At 36.4% G+C, this 20833-nt stretch overlaps 1 long non-coding RNA gene across 12 annotated transcripts; it reads left to right on the top strand.

Annotated features, from left to right (window-relative positions):
* The first annotated feature begins 13111 nt into the window (after window positions 1-13111).
* On the top strand, window positions 13112-20136 carry LOC145820398 (uncharacterized). 12 transcript variants are annotated; one of them, XR_014361857.1, is made up of 8 exons: window positions 13112-13388; window positions 14157-14229; window positions 16078-16121; window positions 16864-16932; window positions 17310-17353; window positions 17442-17485; window positions 18404-18454; window positions 18786-19009. It is a non-coding gene; the product is annotated as an uncharacterized LOC145820398 (long non-coding RNA). The 12 variants fall into 12 exon arrangements; XR_014361859.1 differs by lacking the exon at window positions 16078-16121; XR_014361860.1 differs by lacking the exon at window positions 17310-17353.
* Window positions 20137-20833: the final 697 nt, after the last annotated feature.

Genomic DNA, 20833 nt, shown 5'->3' with positions numbered 1-20833 from the left:
AGTGGAGGTGGCAATGGTGGAGTGGTGGTAGAGGAGATAGTGTAGGAGATGGTGGCATGGTGGTGAAGGAGGTAGTGGTGGGGGTGGGGGTGGGGGTGGAAAAGATGGCATTGGTGAAGGTGGAGGTGGGGATGGTAGATGAGATGGATGTGGATGTGGATGTGGATGTGGATGTGGTGTGGTAGTGTAGTATAGGAGGTGCCAATGGTGGTGATAGTGTTGAGGTGGAGGTGGTATCTTGGTGGTGGTAGTGGAAGAGAATGAGGTGGTGCTAGTGCTGAGGTGGGTAGGAGTAGTGATGTAATGGAGGTGCTAAGGATGTGGTGAATTAAGTGGTCATGACGGCGATGGTGAGAGCGGGATGGTGATGAATATGCATTATACGCTTTCTTTTGGAATACTTCCTTAAAAAAAATAAAAAAATAAAAAAATAAAAAATACTATCCTACACTCTCCACTGTCATAAGAAAAGTTTATTAGATTTTATGATATCAGTTATGAAGGATTGTGATTATGTTACAAAGGGAGCACACCATAATAGAAGTCTTACTTAACTATTGTCCTTAACATGGTCCGCTCGAGCGTGGAATGCCCCGCTCGAGCGTCAAATAAACTAACCAAGTACTTTTGCAGACAAGTCAAACTTCTGAAACTAAACATTCTCCGCTCGAGCGCATAAACGGCCGCTCGAGTGGATAAGCAACTTCAAATGTATTTTGTATTTTTGTTTTGGGGGCGCTGCCCCTTAAACCCGCCAGGGCGCTGCCTTAGGACCCGCCAAGGGGCGCTACCCCCTGGACCCCCGCGAGCTGACTAGGCAGCTCGACCCCCACCAGGGCGCTGCCCTCTTGACCCCCCCAAGCTGGTCGTGCAGCTCGACCCCCGACCGATCCAGTCGAAGTCACAAAACATGGAAAAAAGATTGAAACCGAGATTGGTACAGGTTATTGTTGATAGACTAACCAAATCTGCTCACTTCCTACCCATGAAAACTCAGTACAATGTGGATAAACTTGCTACTATGTATATAAATGAAATTGTTCAATTACACAGTGTTTTAGTTTCAATTATCTCCGATAGAGATCCGAAATTTGTATCAAGATTTTGGCAAGGTTTACAGGATGCAATGGAAATAGAGTTGAGGTTCAGTATGGCATTCCATCCACAAACTGAAGGCCAATCAGAGAAAACAATACAAAAATTAGAGGATATGCTTCAAATGTGTGTATAGGACTTCTAGGGGAGCTAGGAAACTTATTTACCGCTGGCAGAGTTTGCATACAACAATAGTTTCCACTCAAGCATAGGAATGGCACCATATGAAGCTTTATACAAAAGGAAATGTCGCTCCCCAATGTGTTGGACCGAGGTTGGTGATAGATCATTGTTTGGGCCTGAAATTGTACAATTGACGACTGAGAAAATTAAGATCATTTAGCAAAGATTGAAAACCACCCAAAGCAGGCAAAAAACTTATGTAGATCACAGAAGAAGGGATTTAGAATTTGAGGTTAGTAATTATGTTTTTGTTAAAGTCACCCCGATGAAAGGGCAAACAAGATTTGGCAAGAAAGAAAAATTAGCACCCCGATATGTAGGTCCGTTTCAAATTCTAGAAAGAGCAGGTCTAGTTGCTTATCGTATTGCTCTACCACTGAATATGGAACAAATACATAACGTATTTCATGTATCAATGTTATGAGGTTACCTCCAAGATCCGTCCTATATTATAGACTACCGTCAGATTGCTTTGGATGACAACATGATCTATAAAGATAAACCTATTCAAATTTTGGATCGACAAGTGAAATAGCTACGGAACAAGACAATTCCAATGGTAAAAGTCGAATGAAAAGAACACTACAAGAAATAAGCCACTTGGGAACGAAAGGAGGAAATGAAACAGTAGTATCCTGAGTTATTTTTGACTTAAGGTAAAACAAGTTTGAGGGACCAAACTTCCTATAAATCGGGAAAGATTATGACAACCTGACTCTCTCATATGTTTTAAGTCTTTACTTATATGTGTGATTATATGCTTGATGTGAAATTACATGTTTAAATGTGTGACATAGTAATCAAGAGGTTACTTGTCGGTCATGATCCAAACTTTTAGAGGTGGACTTGGGTTGTAACAGTAAGAATGGAAGATGAAGATGAGGAGAGAGAGAGAGAGAGAGAGAGAGAGAGAGAGAGAGAGAGAGAGATGGTTGGGTTTAGTTTTGCCACCGCTGGTTCAACTGCCATCGTCGTCAGAGTCTGTGAGGCCACCGATGAAGATCTAGTAGTTGTCAAAGTATCTGAGGTCGCTGGTGAAGATTTGGAGAGGAGAGGAGAAGAGAGAGAGAGAGAGAACGAGAGAGAGAGAAAAAAAGAAGAAGAAGAAGAAGAAGAAAAGAGATGGTTTGGCCGCAGATCTAATGATAGCTACCACATTTTCTGCATCGATCCCATCATGAGATTGATTGGCTGTAGAATTAAGAAACTATCGTTAGGTCCACCATGGTGGTTGTCACTCTCTTGGAGACCGTGATCGGCAAGCTCATTTTCAAACATCTTGGCCATTTGGTCAGAGAAGATAAAGAGGAGAGAGAAAAGGAGTGGAAAGAGAGAGAGAGAGAGAGAGAGAGAGGAAAAAAATGCAAATCTGATGTCGCAGCAACACTGCCAGCAAGTAGATGAAAGAGGCGGTAGTTTTGGTGACGGTGGACACAGATCTAATCTCAAATCCATAAGGAGGGAAGATGAAGAAAACAAGAGAGAGAGAGAGAGAGAGAGAGAGATAATTTGGTTAGTTTCGCCATTGTCTGTTCAGCTGCCATCGTTGTCAGAGTCTGTGAGGCCGTTGACGAAGATCTGGCAATCGTGGAAATATTTGAGGTTAGCAGCAAAGATCTGCAGAGGATAGAAGAAGAAGAAGAAGAAGAAGAAAAAGAACAGAGAGAGAGAGAGAGAGAGAGAGTTTTGGTTTGTTTAGGGCTTAGGTTGGAAAACAATAATATACATATCTCAGTAGTTTAATCATTTTGTAGGTATTTGTCCTTATGGACAAAGTGTTTTAGAATGTAGATTTTTGGACGAAGAAAATACAAAATTGAATTTATGAACCGAGTGTCCTAGTTTCATTTGCACTTGTTGCCCTTCCCACAAATAATATTCCTTATAAAGCATTGCTTTTACTTAATCAAATTGAAATGTTCAAAGAGGTATTGTTAAATCATATTTCAGAGCAATGGGAATATAGATGTGTCCTAGACAACCAACAATAATAATAAGAAGAGGAAGAATAAGAATAAGAATAGTTCTTATAAACATTCTTAATTTGTACCGTTCATTGCTTTATTTTTGTTTTTAATTTGTACAGTTCGTTTGCTTGTTCCTGCAAGATACCAATTAGTACATCCACTAAATTAATGGCATTAATATAGTTTTTAGTTAACATAATAGTCAATCTTAAAGCCGAATGGAATCATCTTGTGTCATAACGATAACATTGTTTCCTATAAATTATTGTTGCTATCAAACTTAAAGAATATAGTGAATTACTAACTTGAGGCTAATATTTTTCTTTTAAAAAAAATATCTTTTGGTAGGTAAAGGCTAGTTGTGCCAAAATTAAAAATCCCTAATAATCTTGTTACACATAAAACAACATCATTTGTACCAATAAAAACCCAAACATGTGAATATTTTAACTTCAATTGTTTATTGATCACATGGTGTTGGTGGGGGCTCTCATTTAACATGCGGAAAAAAGAAAACAAATAAATAAATGAAGGAAAGAAAAAAAAAATTCTTTTTTTTTTTTTTGAACAAAAGGGAAAAAAAAAATGTTTGGAAGATTCCTCCTCGTAAGTCTATTTTTTTGGAGTATATGGCATTACGTTTAGTTAATATTTAGGACATTGTTCACGAAATATATTAGTGAGAAATAAAAATTAATATTTTGAAGGATATATTTTTTTAAACTCTATATTGTCATATTATCACACACTATTATCAATTTTTTTTTTTTTTTTTTTTGATAAGCAAAAGAGAACTTTATTGATGAAGAAAGCAGAACAAGCATAAAACTTACATCAATAAAGAGGGAAGTGCAAAAGCATCACCGCTGTCCTTAACAATCCCAACTAGGTTGGCACTGCTAAGGAAGCAAAATCATTTGCTAGCACTTGACCCAGATTGGCGAGAAACCAATCGAAAGAGAGCAAGAGAAAGGGAGAAGAAAAAAAGAAAACCAGACCAGCCACCGAAACAAAATTAAACAGAAGCATAAGCATGATACAATCCACCTAAAGCAACATGATACAGTCCACACAGCAGCAGCCACAGACCATTCAAACTGGAGGGGCCACAAACCACACAGTAGCAGCCACAACTCTGCCTTGAGCATAATCCCTCAACCTCCATACTGATACAAACTTCACAGACAGCTCAGACCAGCTTCCTATATCAGCATGACTATCCATCTGCATAGACCAGCTTCCAGCTTCCACCTTCACACTAGTAACAGACCAGCCATAATTTCTCAATAATCTGCAAAATCTGTGCAGCATCACAGCATCAGTGTGACAGAATTGAGGACAGAATTGAGCATACTAGAGCACACAACATCACATATCCATCTGCAAAACACACACTGCAGCAGATCACACCAGTGTGACAGAATTGAGGACAGAATTGAGGAAGGTGCCTCAGAAGCCAAATGCCCCAACATCACACCAGGAACAGTGCAGAAGCAGATCACAGAAGCAGAGCTCACACAGAAGCAGAGCTCACACAGAAGCAGAATACACACAGAGATCACACTTGGAACAATGCAGAATTAGAACACACATACAGAGCACACAACAGAAGCAAAATTCATCAAATGCACCTCCTGGTCTGGTTGAAGTTAAAAATAAAATCATGAATGGAATAAGAGTATGAGTTCCCAAAAAAGTGACTCTTCAACCAAGTGGCAACTCTAGTCTTGATAAGCTCACAAAGCTGCTGGGAGTTAGGTTGAGCACTATTAAACACACAGTCGTTCCTGAGCTTCCAAATTGACCATAAAACAGCAAGTGGTAAGGCTTTCCATATTTGGAGTTCCTTCTTCCTGATTTTAGTGCCAATCCACCAATCAAATAAGGCCACCACAGAGCCTGGACATACCCAATGAAAACCCCACCAATCTATAATGTCAGACCAAATTTTCCAGGTAAAGGGGCAAAGGAGCAATACATGGTTAAGGGACTCAGGTTCTTCACTGCAAAAGTGACACTGAGTAACAGCCTCGCCTCTAAGAACACCAATGCTATGAAGGAACACAGATGTTTTGATTCTGCCTTTCCAAGCCAGCCAAGAAAAAAATTGAACTTTTGGTGGTGTGATGTTATTCCAGATAAGTTTAGGCATGGGCACAGCTGGACCTCTATTAGACTGCAACCAACAGAATAAGTCACATGATCTAAAGGCACCCTGATTTGAGGCTTTCCATCTCATGCCATCCTCCACCTCGTGCCTTAGTAATGGCCCATTACCCAGTAAGACTTGCAAATTTTGGACTTCCTCCTCCTCCCAAGCCAACAGAGGTCTCCTAAAGGTTAAGTTCCAGTTGGGGTAGCTACTTTTTCTATCCATGAAATCTTTAAGAGAGCCATCTTTATCCGAAGAAAGACAAAATAGTCTAGGAAAGAGGGATTGAAGACAGTTACCACCTAGCCAACCATCCTTCCAGAAGGAGATATTAGCCCTATTACCAACAACCAATTCTGAGTTAACCAAGAAATAGTTGAGTAAGTTGGGGTTATCAGCAGCTAAACCCATAATGTCCTTCCAGATCCAAGAGCAATTAGTAATAGTACCTTGGGAGTGGAACCAACTACCAGATCTGCTGCTGTACTTGCAACAGATCAATCTTCTCCATAGGGCTTGTTTTTCATTACAAAACCTCCACCACCATTTGGCAAGTAAACACTCATTAACTTGACCCAAACTTCTAACACCTAATCCTCCTTGATTTTTTAACATAGAGACAACCTTCCAATTGACCAAGTGGACCTTTCTTTTGACCTCGGTGTCACCCCACAGAAAAGAAGCTTGAATTTTATCCACCTCTTTGATTACCCCCTTTGGCATTTTAAACAGGGAAAGGTAGAAAATTGGGAGGTTTGATAAAACTGACTTAATAAGGGTAAGTCTCCCAGCAAACGATAAAAGTCTTTTTTTCCATCCAGAAAGTTTACTTTTAAATTTATCCAGAACAGGTTTCCAGGTAGCTTTCCTTCTGGGATTGGCACCAAGTGGAAGACCAAGATACTTCAATGGTAGCTTCTGAGTGAGATAGTTCAGTTTTGATGAGAAGTCATTGACTAAAGTCTCAGAGATTCCAATACCGCAAACAACACTTTTGTGGAAATTAATTTTCAGACCTGACATAATCTCGAAACATCTAAGTATCCTCTTTAAAGTTGTGATTTCCATTGAATCTGCCTCGCAAAAGAGTATGGTGTCATCAGCAAATTGTAGGTGAGTGAATTCCAGCCCATTAGGTCCAACATTAGCACCTTTAATTAAGCCCATAGCCTTAGCTCTTGATAGTAAGATATTCAACCCCTCTGCTACAATATTGAAGAGGAAGGGTGAGAGTGGATCACCCTGTCTGAGACCTCTTTCCGGTTGGATTTCATCAGTAGGTGAGCCATTAACAAGGATGGAAATACTTGTAGTTGATAAGCAAGTTTTCATCCAACCCAGCCATTTTGAACCAAACCCAAACTTTGCAAGCAAATCAAATAAGAACTCCCAATTCACCGTGTCAAAAGCTTTTTCAAAGTCAAGCTTAATAATCACCCCTTGCTTATTTGATTTTTTCCACCAATCTACAATCTCATTAGCAATTAGCACTCCATCCATTATGTTCCTACCTCCAATGAATGCAGATTGTGCTTCATTCACAATGTTGGGCAAAACAAGCTTCAGTCTCTTGGTTAGTACCTTGGAGAGGATTTTGTATATGGAACTAATTAAGCTGATGGGCCTGAAGTCAGACAGAGATACAGGATTATCCTTTTTGGGGATAAGACTCACAAATGAGCAATTAAGACCCCTGGCCAAAATACTATTCTCATGAAATTCTTTCATAAAGTTTAAAATGTCATGTTTCATAAAATTCCAGCATTTTTGGAAACAGGACAGATTAAAGCCATCCGGACCTGGGGCTTTGTTTCCATCACAGTCCTTAATAGCAGCCCAAACTTCATCTTCAGAGAAGGCACTTTCCAGCATGGTTGATGCATTATTGTGCATGTTAATGGAATTAAATTGGCCTCCCAGTTTAGGCCTACACTTCCAATGCTCTGAGTAGAGTAATTTAAAATGATTCATCACAGCAGTTTTGATTTCAACAGGTTGCACCACTGAGATCCCATTGACTTCTATTGAATCAAGTGAATTTCTGTTATGTCTGTTTGTGGCAGTAATGTGGAAGAACCTGGTGTTCTTATCACCTTTTAGTGACCAGATAAGCCTAGATTTCTGTAACCATAATCTTTCATCCATGATTCTCAATTTCCAAACTTCCCCTAATAATTCCATCCTTCTAGCAGATTCATCAACTTGGAGAGTTCTAACCTCAGCTAGCAAGTCCCATGAGTGAAGCTCAGCTTCCTTCTCCTTTAGATTTTCATTGATGTTACCAAACACCTCCTTATTCCATGTTTTCAGACACAGTTTAAGAGCTTGTAACTTCTTCTTTAGGATGTAACCTGCCCAGCCCTCCAAGTTTGAGTGCTCCCAATTTTGCTTCACTGTTTGATAAAAGCTGGTGTGCATAGCCCAAGAGTTAATAAATCTAAAAGGTCTAGGACCCCAATCCCTCTCATCCTCCATTAGCAGCAGAGGACAGTGATCAGACAAGGATCTAGGCAAACCCCAAAGTTTGAACCTAAAAGATTCAAGCCACTCAGGATTTAAAATGAACCTATCGATTCTGCTCCACCTATCACCATTCTGAGAACTACCCCAGGTGTATCTTCTACCCAGCATTGGTAAGTCTAACCCTCCAATTTTTTCAATAAAATTTCCGAAATCCTTCATCCCCACATCCCTTCTGACACAACCCTTCCTTTCCCCTATACTTTTGACTTCATTGAAATCACCCCCAATACACCAAGGATGAGTGAAAGTGGTTCTAAGACTGCATAATAATTCCCACAGTCTCCTCCTTTTCAGCAAATCATTAGAAGCATAAACATTGACAATAATACAGCTAAAGTTTAGGGAAGTGATACCTGAGAGCAGAATGAAATTCTTGCTGCAACAACAATCTGACAAAGAGAAAACCTCAGGTTTCCAAACACACAACAGCACACCTGCATTCCCTACTGCGTCGACAGCCATGAACTCCATCTGGTCCCCAGGCCATAAGGATCTAACAAATGATTCTGAGATCTCTGCCTTCTTGGTCTCCTGAATTAAAGCAATATCTACTTTTCTTACTCTAAGAAGCTCCTTTAGTTTCCTTCTTTTCTCCGGATTTCCCAACCCTCTAATATTCCAAGAGAATAACTTCATTGATAAACAAACTAAGGCTCCCAAACCACCTAGGCTTGCAGGATCAGGACTATTTAGCAACGTCCAGCTGCTTCCTCCTTTCCAGATCTTGGGTTTCAAGTTCCATGATCTTCTCAATAACTTCGGCCTCTTTTCCTTCACAATTAATGCCAAGAAGATTTCCAATTTGTAAGGTGGCTTGTGCCTCATTTAGGAGGAATCTTCCTCTGCTCGAACTGCTGCTCAATGAAATCGAGTCTGACAGTGCCTTAGTGGCAGCTCTGAGAAGCACTCCCTTTTTAATTCTTCCACCTCCATTTACCTTGGCCTTTGATTTCTTTGGAACTTTCGAAGGGTGTGTCTTTGCGGTAGACTGATATCTGCTAACCTCTGTTGCTTTACTAGTCCCCCCCTTTAGGCTTGACTGCATTAAGGGAGCAGCTGCTACGGGTTGTAGCAACCCAGAGACGGTTGGGTCAGCTCTGGGTTGTGATAAGGTATCCATTGCTCTGGGATTATGCAACCCAGAGCTGGTTGGGGCAGCACATCCTATTAGGTCCACCCTATTAGGCCCATGGACTATTAGAGGCATAGTGAGGTTTGAATTAACAAACTGGACTGGGCCTAAAAACACCTCCAGGTTGACGCTGGGCTGGGGTAATTCAGACCCACTAACGCTTTTCACAAAGCCAGGAGTAGAAATAAGCCCATCAACTAATCGGTTTTCACAATCTGCAACAAGGCCGTTGTTGTCTGACATGGTTGACACATTCCTCAAGCATGCGTCTCCAATACTCGTCTTCTCCAAGTCTCGAGCCGTCTCCTTGATTATAGAGATAGCCATCAGACTATCATTACCTGACAACTCCTTTTCCTTTAATGCTCCTTGCATGCACACGCCACCGCCAGAGTTCCTTACGGGCTCCACCTCATCGTTCATTGCCACCTCATCATCTTCTTTCCTGAGGATTACACCATTGTCAACAGAGTGCTCATCCCCCCTGCTTGCATTAACAGAAGTAACCTCCCGCATATGAATATTAGAGAAACTTGGGTTGTCTATGACGACTACTTGCTCTTTACAAACTCGGATCTGGTGGAGTGTGCCTTTGCAATCCAGGGTTATCACTTGGTTAATGCTTTCCATTACTTTGGTTGTTATTTTGACTTTACCACAGCAAAGGTGTGACATTTCAAGTGTGCTTCTATCGATCGCAATGACATCACCCCATAGCATGCCAATATTCTTGAAATTGATAGAGTTCCAGAGATTGAGGGGTACTCCATAACAGCTAATCCATACCTCCCTTTCATGTTCAATGACTGTGTCCTTGGTCCAATGTGTGATGAACTCACACCATTCATGGGTCCAAATTTCCAGCTCCTTTCTTGCACTATTCATTGCCTCTTCTGAGTTGAAAGAGAGAATCACCGATTTGCCTCCAATCTCTCTAACGTGGACATCAGATCCATACCTGCTGGACACTTCTATTTTGAAATCAGATACAGGGCAGAAAGGCTTGAGTTTGGCAACTAGGCTCTCATGTAGCCACCTATTTCCATATTCCTCTACATTAACCACTATCCTTTCGTCCTTCGCAGTCCTTGTACCAGTCACCACTTCGGCGTAACTTTGTACAGTATTTCGTATACTGGGCATACTGACGTGATTTCTATGGGTTGTATTACCTACGCCTCTCTGCAGCACCCGCTGCTTCCCATTTTTGCTTTGGGCTTTGCTGAACTCCGCCATCTTTACCTTGATCTCGCGATTGTCACACCAAGTGCCATGCGCCTTTTGGATGGCCACTCTCGCCGCGACTGGACAATTATATCTGACAAAACCAAAGCATGAGCTTGTTGCCTTTCTCCTCTTGATCGGGATGTAAACATCCATCACTACTCCAAACTTAGAGAACAGTGAAAACAGCCCCTTAGGATCTAAAGTTTCCGGTAGATTATCCACAAAAACGGTGTGAATATCTTGAGATCTCCTGGTTATCCTTGCTTTCCTGCGAAATACTGGAATCCATCCATCTCCTTTTTCCTCCATCTCCTCAATTCTACTTGGACTCTTAACTTTTCAATTTAGTTGTACTAAGAATGGAAATTAAATATTTCATGTAAAAGAAAAAAGAATTGAAATCAAAATCATGCACATTTTGAAGACAACGATGGCCCATGAAATTGTACGTCGTTCTTCAATCTCGCATCCCTATACAATCATCAACAGCTAATTTGTTTTGCTTTGCTTTTGCTTTTGCTGGTGGGGTGCAAACGCATAGTTGTTAGTAACAAAACTTTATCATGATGATGGTGATAGAGAGATAAATGAAATATAAGATTATAGACAACACACACTATTATCAATTATCGACTATTGCTAATTGTTGACCACTGTCGCGAGCAAGTCACTGGGGATTGGCCGAAAAACTCACTGTCACTGGAGAACTCAGTAGAAAACTTATCATTGCAAGAAAAATTTACAAGACAGTCGCCAACAAAAATTGCCAGCTTTAGAGGCCATGTAATATGGAGAAAACTCCAAATCTGATCTCCACCGTCCAGAATTTAGAGTCTTGAGTTGTGAACTCGCCTACCAAATTTCAGCTCAATCGGACCACAGATTCTTGTTGATCGGATAGCTTGATCACTGCTGGACAGAATTTCTCATCTCCTTTCTGTTTTGGTGGCAGCTTCTATGTCTCTTTTTGTGTACAAAGAAAAGGTTTGTAACCCTAAACTTATGGGCCAGATCTTTTCAAAAAACATAACCTCTCCATGTGGGCTTTGGAATTCACATGGGCTTACTAAATGTTTTGGGCCTTCCTCCACATAGGATGGAAACCCAACCCAACACAAATACCACCATACATAAACATTAAAAAATGACCGGAGTTTTGAGAAATCAAACAAATGAAGACAATCTTAATAATGCATTTAATTAATGAAATTACATTGAAATATGATTTCCATGGCCACAGACAACACAAATCATTCAATTAAGAAGATCTTATCAAGAATGAAACCCCTGTAACACTACTATTTGTGTAACAAGTACTTATTGCTCTCTCTCTCCATTCCTTGATTTTGCCATCATCAGAGCACTTTTCAAAGAAATTTGTCTGATTTTAAGATCCTCTGTTCTTAAATTTGATGTCCCCCTAGTCGTTAATGCATTTTCAACTAAAACTACATGCAGCAGGCTGCGGTGAGAATTTTGAAATACAAAAATCACGAGACGCCATCATGCAGTTGAAAATGCATAACATAGGGGAACATGAATTGTGAAGACTTTCAAACTCAAACTACGTGCTCCATCATGAACTTCAATTACTACAAGCGAGAGAGCTGCGAGTTAACCGGGAAGTATGACACCACAATTGGAGCTCCTTTTGATGATTTTGAGTTCCTTTTGTCTTTCCCCATTGAAGCTGCTTTCACTTGTTGGCTTCTGGCATCGTCAGAAACCTGTTCCGGTGATGATGGAAAGAAGCAACTGAAAATGGCTGAGAAAAGAACCATACTTTGTATTGGTTTAGCTGTTTTTCTTGGATGAAGTTGAAAATGATTTTGGAATGAGAAAGGATGAGAGAATGAGAAGATGATGAGTGATATAAGAGTTGAGTTGAGAATTTGGCTTTATTTATAGAGAGAGAGAGAGAGAGAGAGAGAGAGAGAAAACATGAGGTTTGTTGTGTTAGTCAATGAGCTTGTAGAGCACGGAAGACCAAATAGGCTACAACAGGTTCCTTCTATTTTCTTTATGGCTACCGAGACAACAAACATGAGGTTTGTTATGTCAGTCAATGAGCTTGTAGAGCACGGAAGACCAAATAGGCTACTACAGTTTCTTTCTATTTTCTTTATGGCTACTGATTGTTGACCCGACCTGTGGTAGTCAATTAGCTTGGGGAGGAAGTTTTTATTTATTTATTTTTATTGTTTTTATTTCGACTTCTCTTCTTCCTTCCTAGTTCTCATGGTTGCTTTCATTGTTTTAATTTTCTACTAATCTGCTTCCTTCCAAGTTCTTGTGGTTGCTTTGATTGACACTTTTTCCCACTTGGAAAGATATTACGACATAGCCTCCGTTTGTTTGAGAAGTGGATTGACTTTTTAACTTTTTAATTTTTTTGTTATTTTAGTTTGGACTAAAAAGTTTAGTTTGGAAAGGACTTTTTGACTTTTTAATTTTTTTAATTTTTTTTTTGTGAAAGAAGAGTGTAATGGTTATGGGTTGAATATGATATTTTATTTTTTATGGCTAAAATAGCCTATTTTGTTTTTTGTAGCAAAAATAGCCGCTTCAGCCCTTCCCAAGCAATGCTATACTCTTCATTTTTGTCTAAAATTTTATCTTCAATTGATGTATTATAGAACTAGCATATCATCATTGTAAGTGAATGGTCATTCTGAAAAAATACTAAGGAATAAGCATCTATATAATAAGGGAGAAGAGTTTTTAAAAATGTCCTATGTGGTAAGAAATTGTCATAGAGATACATTTATGACCAACGGTTCAGATCAATCTTAATCAAAATCTAAGGGCCAAAATCAAAATCTAGCATAGTCAGCCTCTTTGGATTCCTCCTAACGAGTACCAAACACACTTCCCTATCTCTCTCTCACAGTCGTCCTCCTCTCTCTCTCTTCTCTTTGGTTTTCAAATTTTGATCTCTTCTCTCTGGTTCTCTCTCTCTCTCTCTCCTACCCACTCTCCGTTCTTGGTTTTATGGCAACTTGGTTGAGATTTGAGTGCACTGTTTGATCAAATACAAGGTAGCGCAACCAGCGAGAAAGAGATCGGTATCACTCATGAGATTCGAGGGCACTGTTTGATCAAATGCAAGGTAGATCTGTGTTTCTCGGTTTAAATTTTTTATGTGTGTCTCTTTGTATGATTGGGTCTCTAAAATATTTAACAGTTAGGGTCTGCAATATTTTCACTATGTCCTGAAAATGATAAATGATTAGGTCTCTGAAATATTTTTGTATGATTGGGTCTCTTTGTATAGTCAAAATTTTTATGATTGGGTCTCTCTGTATGATTGTGTCTCAAAATTAATAAATGATTGGGTCTCTTTGATGCCTCAAAATTTTTATGTGATTTGTTTCTCATTTGGGTTTGACTGTGTTTCTCATTTATATTGCCTCAATTAAAATCTGTCTCTTTACCCCTCTATGTTTTGTGTGTGTCTTCATGCATACACTATGTTTGGTAAAATGCCTCAATTAAAATAGTGAGTGAATTTATAACATTACACGCTAAAATGTTTTGTGTCCGCTGAATATATAAAATGTATTATGTTTTTCCTTCTAATGTCCGCTGATCTGAGCCATGGTTGATTGCTAAACCCTTCTCCCTTTCACTCAATTTATAACATTACCGGCTAAAATGTCCCAAGGTTAAAATGCCTCTCTTTTTAATGCTAGCTGCTTATATAATTCTACATTTTTGTTGTTAAAATAGTGAGTGAATTTATTATAACAGGCCAAGGAAGGTTTAGCAAAATAGAGGTATATTCAAATTGGTGATACAAACCGTGGGAGTTGGATGTTATTTTTAATCTTTAATGGAGTTTGCTTACTTATATTTTCTAATCTTTGGAATGACATAGGCCTGAGATTGAGGCATATTACTTGGAATTAATCTTCTCCTGTCCAATCTTGGGATTAATCTAGACAAGGATGGTAAGTACAGGAAAACAAGTATTTTCATTTTTAATCTCAGGTGGCAAACAAGTGTTTTCATTTGGTGATTGTTGGGAGTATGTGTTGAAAATTTAAACCAAAAAGAAAATGTGCATGATGAGGATTGAAAAAAGAAAAGAAAAAGGAAGATATACATAGATAAAACTCTTTTTCTTTTTGGTATACACAGACTAATCTTAGTAACAAAATGCCTTTCTTAAGACAATATACATTGGTAAATTTTGAATTACTTTGGAAATAACTTTGTGCTAAGTTTTGGAATCCCCCATTGTCAAAATAAAAATTGATGTCTAATTGTCTTTTAAATTGGTTTTTCAGGATTTATAAATTTGCATTTTATTTAAGAGAAAACTAAAGTTGTAGGTTCTTTTTTCCTCTCTATTTCTGTCTTCTCTTTTTTAACCTCTTGAAATATGAGGACAACAAAATCGTGGTGTAGAGTTTTTGTTATCCCATTGTTCTTCTTACCTGGTTTAGTTAGTAAAGGAAAACAAGTGTTTTCATTTTTTGTCAAGTACATAATAAAGGTCGTAAAACTAGACAAGGAAATATGTGAAGAAAGTGAGTTGGACTGTGTGTGATGGCATTGGTTTGAAATATGTGAACAATTGATGTCAAGTACATAAGAAAGTGAGTTGGACAATTCGAAAGTTTATTACATACTATGTGACATTGATTTGAAAATACTGAACATTAGACATTTTTGCTTTAATCCATCTAATCTAACTTTATTATTATTTTGCAAATTTAATTTTTATTTTTTTTAATTTCAGGTATCGATATTAGAATGGCTATTGAATGACTTTCAAATCCTTTTAACTTTGGCCAATTTTTAGGACAGCAATTTCATTTTTAAAATTGTCTTAGTTAATGTAATTGATGGCTTCTTACAAAAGTACAAAATAAAGAAGAAATAATCTTGGGATTAATCTTCTCCTATCCAATTTTATTACGGGTATACACTATCATCCCAACATTAATCTTGGGACAAAATGTTTGGAGCTATTGGGATTAATCCCAACATCAATTTTATAGCAACTGTCATCCCAACATTAATCTCAAAATGTTGTCATTGGGGTTTGAAGTAGTATTTTCATGTCATAGAGAAGAGATATTATATAAATTTTTCTTTCTTCTTCACAATGTTTTATTGATTTTGCAATGTTTGTTTTAATGATAGAAGAGTTTTCTTTTTCAATGATCTATTGTTTGATTGTTTTACCTGTTTTAATGATAGAGGTTTATTTATTTTCTATTTTTTAATTAAGGTGTGAATTGTTTTACCTGTTTTAAGATATTATATAAATTTTTCTTTCCTTTCATTTGCCTGAGATGAAAGATTTAAAACTTCCATTGCCTCTTTCTCTCTCTCTGATGCTTCTAATTTTATTTTTCGAGTTGTAGGCCCCTATTTGGGTACTCTCTCTCTCTCTCTCTCTCTCTCTCTCATGCTTTTGTGGTTTTGTGGATATGTTATGATTTGGTAAACAATTTCATCAATATTTTAACAATATCAATTGATGAGCGGTTCTCTTTTTCCCTTAAAATGAATTGTTTCTTCACTACATAGCTGTGGTGTGTCAACCTCTTAAACAATTTCGGTGTTCAAACAGTGCACAATATCAATATCAATATTGTGGCCTAATTTTTACTTTTTTTTGTTTTTTTGTGGAATCCAAATTTTGTTTTTTGTTGTGGCAGTGCGTTGGCTGCTTCCCATGAGCAAACAAAATGGATCCAAAAGGGTTGGTTCATATTTTGCTTATGGGAGGATTGAATAGTTGGAGCTATTTGAATATTTTATTTTTTTGTTTTTGTTTTTTGCAGCTGCTGTCCATAGCATTTTAATGCACCATGTTAACCCATTAAAGGTATAGTCTTTAATAGGATGCTTGGCTTCCATTGGGAATAAAATTGTTCAATCTATTTTTAGTTTACGAATTTTTTTTTAATTTAATATTGTCATTTCTAAGTTACTGAAAATGATAAATGATAAAATCTCTGAAATATTTTTCTAAAATGGGTCTCCAGAATGCCTTAAAATTTTTATTTGGATTTTCGTTGGGTGTCTAAATTTTATGTGATTTGTTTCTCATTTGGGTTTGATTGTGTTTCTCATTTATATTTTGTGATTTGTTTCTCATTTATATTGCCTCAATTAAAATCTGTCTCTTTACCGTTCTATATTTTATGTGTGTCTTCATGCATACACCATGTTCGGTAAAATGCCTCAATGAAAATAGTTTAATTTTTAATGCTAGCTGCTTATATAATTCTACTTTTTTGTTGTTAAAATAGTGAGTGAATTTAAATTGGTGATAAGGTTTAGCAAAAATAGAGGTATATTCAAATTGGTGATACAAACATTGGGAGTTGGATGTTATTTTTAATAATAAACAGTGGCAAATTTTGGACAAGGGATGATGGAGCTTGCTTACTTATATTTTCTAATCTTTGGAATGACATAGGCCTGAGATTGAAACTTTCTAATCTTATATTTACTTATTAAGATCATTTGAAACTTTCATTTGCCTGAGATTAAAAATTTAAAACTTCCACTGCCTCTTTCTCTCTCTCTCTCTGATGCTTTTAATTTTATTTTTCGAGTTGTAGGCCCCCAAAGTCCATCAAGGACCAAGGTTGAGAGCTGCAAGTTTTCTCTTTTCCAACAACTCTTTTCCAGTAAGTCTTTCCTTTATTCCCATTCTTAGTATTGTTAAATTAAGTTCCATTTGGATATTCTCTCTCTCTCTCTCTCTCTCTCTCTCTCTCTCATGCTTTTGTGTTTTTGTGGGTATGCTATGCTTTCTTTCATGTCTTGGGTTCTGTCAATTGATTTGGTAAACAATTTCATCAATATTTTAACAATGCCTTCATCAATTGATGAGCAGTTCTCTTTTTCCCTTAAAATGAGTTGTTTCTTCACTACATAACCGTGGTGTGTCAACCTCTTAAGCAATTTCGGTGTCCAAATAGTGCACAATATCAATATCAATATTGTGGCCTAATTTTTACTTCTATTTTTTTTTTATTCCAAATTTTGTTTTTTGTTGTGGCAGTGCGTTGGCTGCTTCCCATGAGCAAACCAAATGGATCCAAAAGGGTTGGTTCATATTTTGCTTATCTGGGAGGATTTGAATTGTTGGAGCTATTTGAATATTTTATTTATTTTTTTTTTTGTTTTTTTGCAGCTACTATCCATAGCATTTCAATGCACCATGTTAACCCATTAAAGGTATCCTAATTCTTTAATAGGATACTTGGCTTTCATTGGGAATAAAATTGTTCAATTTGTTTTTAGTTTACAATTTCTTTTTTTTAAATTTAACATTGTCATTTCTGAGTTACTAAAAATGATAAATGATAAAAGCATATGTACTCATTTCTTATTGCAGAACATTTGTTATGTCATATGGTTGCTTGGTCTAATTATTAGTTCCCTATTATTTGTCATATGTCATTTTAGCTACCATTTAGCAGGTTTGTTTATGTAGTGTTGATTGAATTTTTTTTCTTCAATTTCTTTATGGATAACTGAAAGAGGAGTGCAGAGAAGTGGGGCATAATTGTTTGTTTCTTTATGGTTTTGATTTCATACGATTTGCGATTTGATTCAGTGAGTAATCAATACGAACAGGTTGTATATATCACAAATAGCCATGAATCGTAGGTGAATCGGTGAACCAAATCGGTGAATCGTGAAGTGAATCGATTCGATTCGCTAAAATCGATGTTTGACTTTCCTTTTTAGTTTTTTATTGTTGGAAAAGGGTTCACATAACCTTTTTAAGGTCTTTAGGATTACTATATGCCATCTTTTGACTTTCTCCCTCCCTCTTTTGTTAGTTTTTCACATCTCTTTATCCCCTTAAACATTATATCCGTAAGTCAGTGGAGTTTTGTTAGTTTTATTTATAGATTTATTTATTTTTGTTGTTGTTGTTGTTATATATAAAATTAAGATGAATCTTCTTTTTGAATTTTGCAAACCCTTCAGCTCCTTCATCTGTGTTGGACACACACACCTTTTATTGTTGTAGTTTTTTGTCTTTTATTTTTTTACTTTTTATTTTATCAGGGAATTAGTTGTAGAGAAATTATCAATTCATGTAAGGCTGATGTTTTTATTCTTAATGCTTTGTACATGTGATAGAGGCATCAGAATTTGGTGAGGAGAATAGTTCTAAAGGCTCCATCAATAGAGGTAATCAAGATTCCATCCCTTTTTTTGCTTCTATTTTTTATTTTTTGTACATTCATGATGTTATAAGTTGATGATTTAATCTTTTACTTGATTTCCATAGTTCGAAGACCAACTTCCTTATGTCACTTGGAATAAATTACAACCTATTTCCTATTTTTTTAATTAAATTTATTGTTATTCATTCCATTCTAAGGATTTCAGTATAGTTTGCAATAATTGAAGTTCAAAATAATTAGTTTTACCACTATAATTTCTGCTACTACAATGTTCACCAAATGCTTGATAAATTGTTTCTCGATTTGATGTGTTTGATGTGTTTATTAATTCACAGTGAATGGAAGGTGAGGGGGAGATTAATCAAATGATCAAACTTTTGATTGAGGAAAAAGTTCTCATTTGCTAAACTTTTGACTGGGATGAGGAAAAAGTTTCCCTTTGCTTGACTGTGTTGAGTTTATGAATTTATCTATTTTTTGGATAATATTCTCTTTGCTACTTATTTTTATTATTATTTATTGTTTTTGGGAAAGACCAAAAAAATTGGCAATTTTTTTGTTTTTTGTTTGCATTATTTCTAAATAGGTTGAATGCTCTCAATTGGATCTCAGTTGTGAGTTTATGAAATCTTTCTTTTGAGATTGTGGTTTGAAGATTTTTGAAACGGGTACTCCTTCCATTGTGGTGCCAAAGATATCCATGAAGGTCATCAAAGAAAGAGCGGGTGCATAAATATTTGCTACATAGATTAAAAAATAGAGATGGTGTGTGTGTGTGTGGGTGTGGGATGAGGGAGAGTAGAGATAGAGGGAGGCAAAAAGTGGAGATAAATGAATAAAATGGTTTGAGACAAATTGCATGTTGAAAAGTTATCTACCTATGTGCTGAATTCCATGTCTCCAAAAGATTGACATTCTCAATTTTAGGAATTAAATATATTTGCTGAATCATTAGTGCTTGATGATGAAAGGAGGCATTTATAAACATTAGTGCTTGATAATGTGTTTAAGAGCTAAAATCTAATAATGTGTTTAGAACTTTCAATTAGTGCTTAATGTTTTCAGATTGATGTAATCCATAGACATATATGCTTGATTGGAGGGTTAGCTGATTGCTCAAAGAGAGGTGGTTTTGTTGATTAAGGTTTAGTTTCTTCTATTTTTTTTTGTTTGTTGATTTTTACTTTCTATTTTTCTCTCTCTTTGTAATTAGCAAGAGAGAAGTGTAATATGAAGAGTCTGAGACTCAAGCTTAGGAAAGTGAAATGAGTGTTGTAACTAACTAATACTACTAAGACTTTAGTGTAATATGTTCATGACATTGCTAATCATACATTTTATTTAACTAATTGATACATTTTTCTTGCTACATTTTGGGTTTTGATACACTTTAATTTTGCACAATGGGGGTGAGTAGCAATGCACGATTTTTCTTTCCATGCCTTCTCTTTTTAGACATTACCTTTCAATAGTTGACATGAGAGATGGTTTGTTAATATTGCAATCACTAAGATTATATTCTTTTTAAATTTTAGCCGAAATTCAAATGTGACCAACCTCTTCAATTAGAACAAGAAAGATTGATAGCTTGGGTAAGTATAACAGTAATGGTATAAGAAAGGAACAATTTTTCTGTGAAATTATTTTATGAATAAATTTTTCATGTACTACATAAAAGTTGGACAGGAGAAGATTAATCTCAACATTATTTCCGCCGTGCCTTTAGGCACGGGCATACACTAGTTCCATTATATTCCGCTTTTATTCCAGTGAACCAACATAGTACAAGGGTTTAATACGTTTGTAACTTCACAATATCATTCAACATATCACCCGTACTATGCACGAGGTAAAATAATATATCGTTTATTAAAGATATGATAATTATATTTAATTATTTTATATTTTATCTCTAGTAAATAAAATTTTATATATAAGTCCAAGGATTTTGCTTCAAATGTTCATTTACTATAATATATAGTATAGATGGATTAAAATTGGTGTATTGACAATTAATAATTAAAATTATGCTCTGTTATTAAAAAAATGACATAGTTCTAATATTTCACTATTTTAGAATAAAATTATATGAATTTTAAAAATTATCATATCGGTTTTAGAAAGGAAAATAATTTTTAAAAAAATTTAAAAACTTATTGAGTAAAAAAGAATCATCGTAACATGAAAAACCATTAAAATCACGGTTAAACCAGCAAATCATTCAAACTAAAAACGGTTTAGCTTAATCAGTTAGGTTAAAAGACAAACCAACTTACACAAAAATTAATTAATTAAATTTTTAAATTTTATTTTATTAAAATTTAAAATGTCACTAAATATGAAAAATATTTTATTAATTTAAATTTAAAAAATATACAATATA

This window comes from Camellia sinensis, chromosome 2, assembly GCF_055761805.1.
Source record: "Camellia sinensis isolate YWXY chromosome 2, ASM5576180v1, whole genome shotgun sequence".
NCBI lineage: Eukaryota > Viridiplantae > Streptophyta > Magnoliopsida > Ericales > Theaceae > Camellia > Camellia sinensis.
The sequence above is the reverse complement of the archived record's forward strand: the minus strand, read 5'-3'. Positions and strand labels throughout refer to the sequence as shown.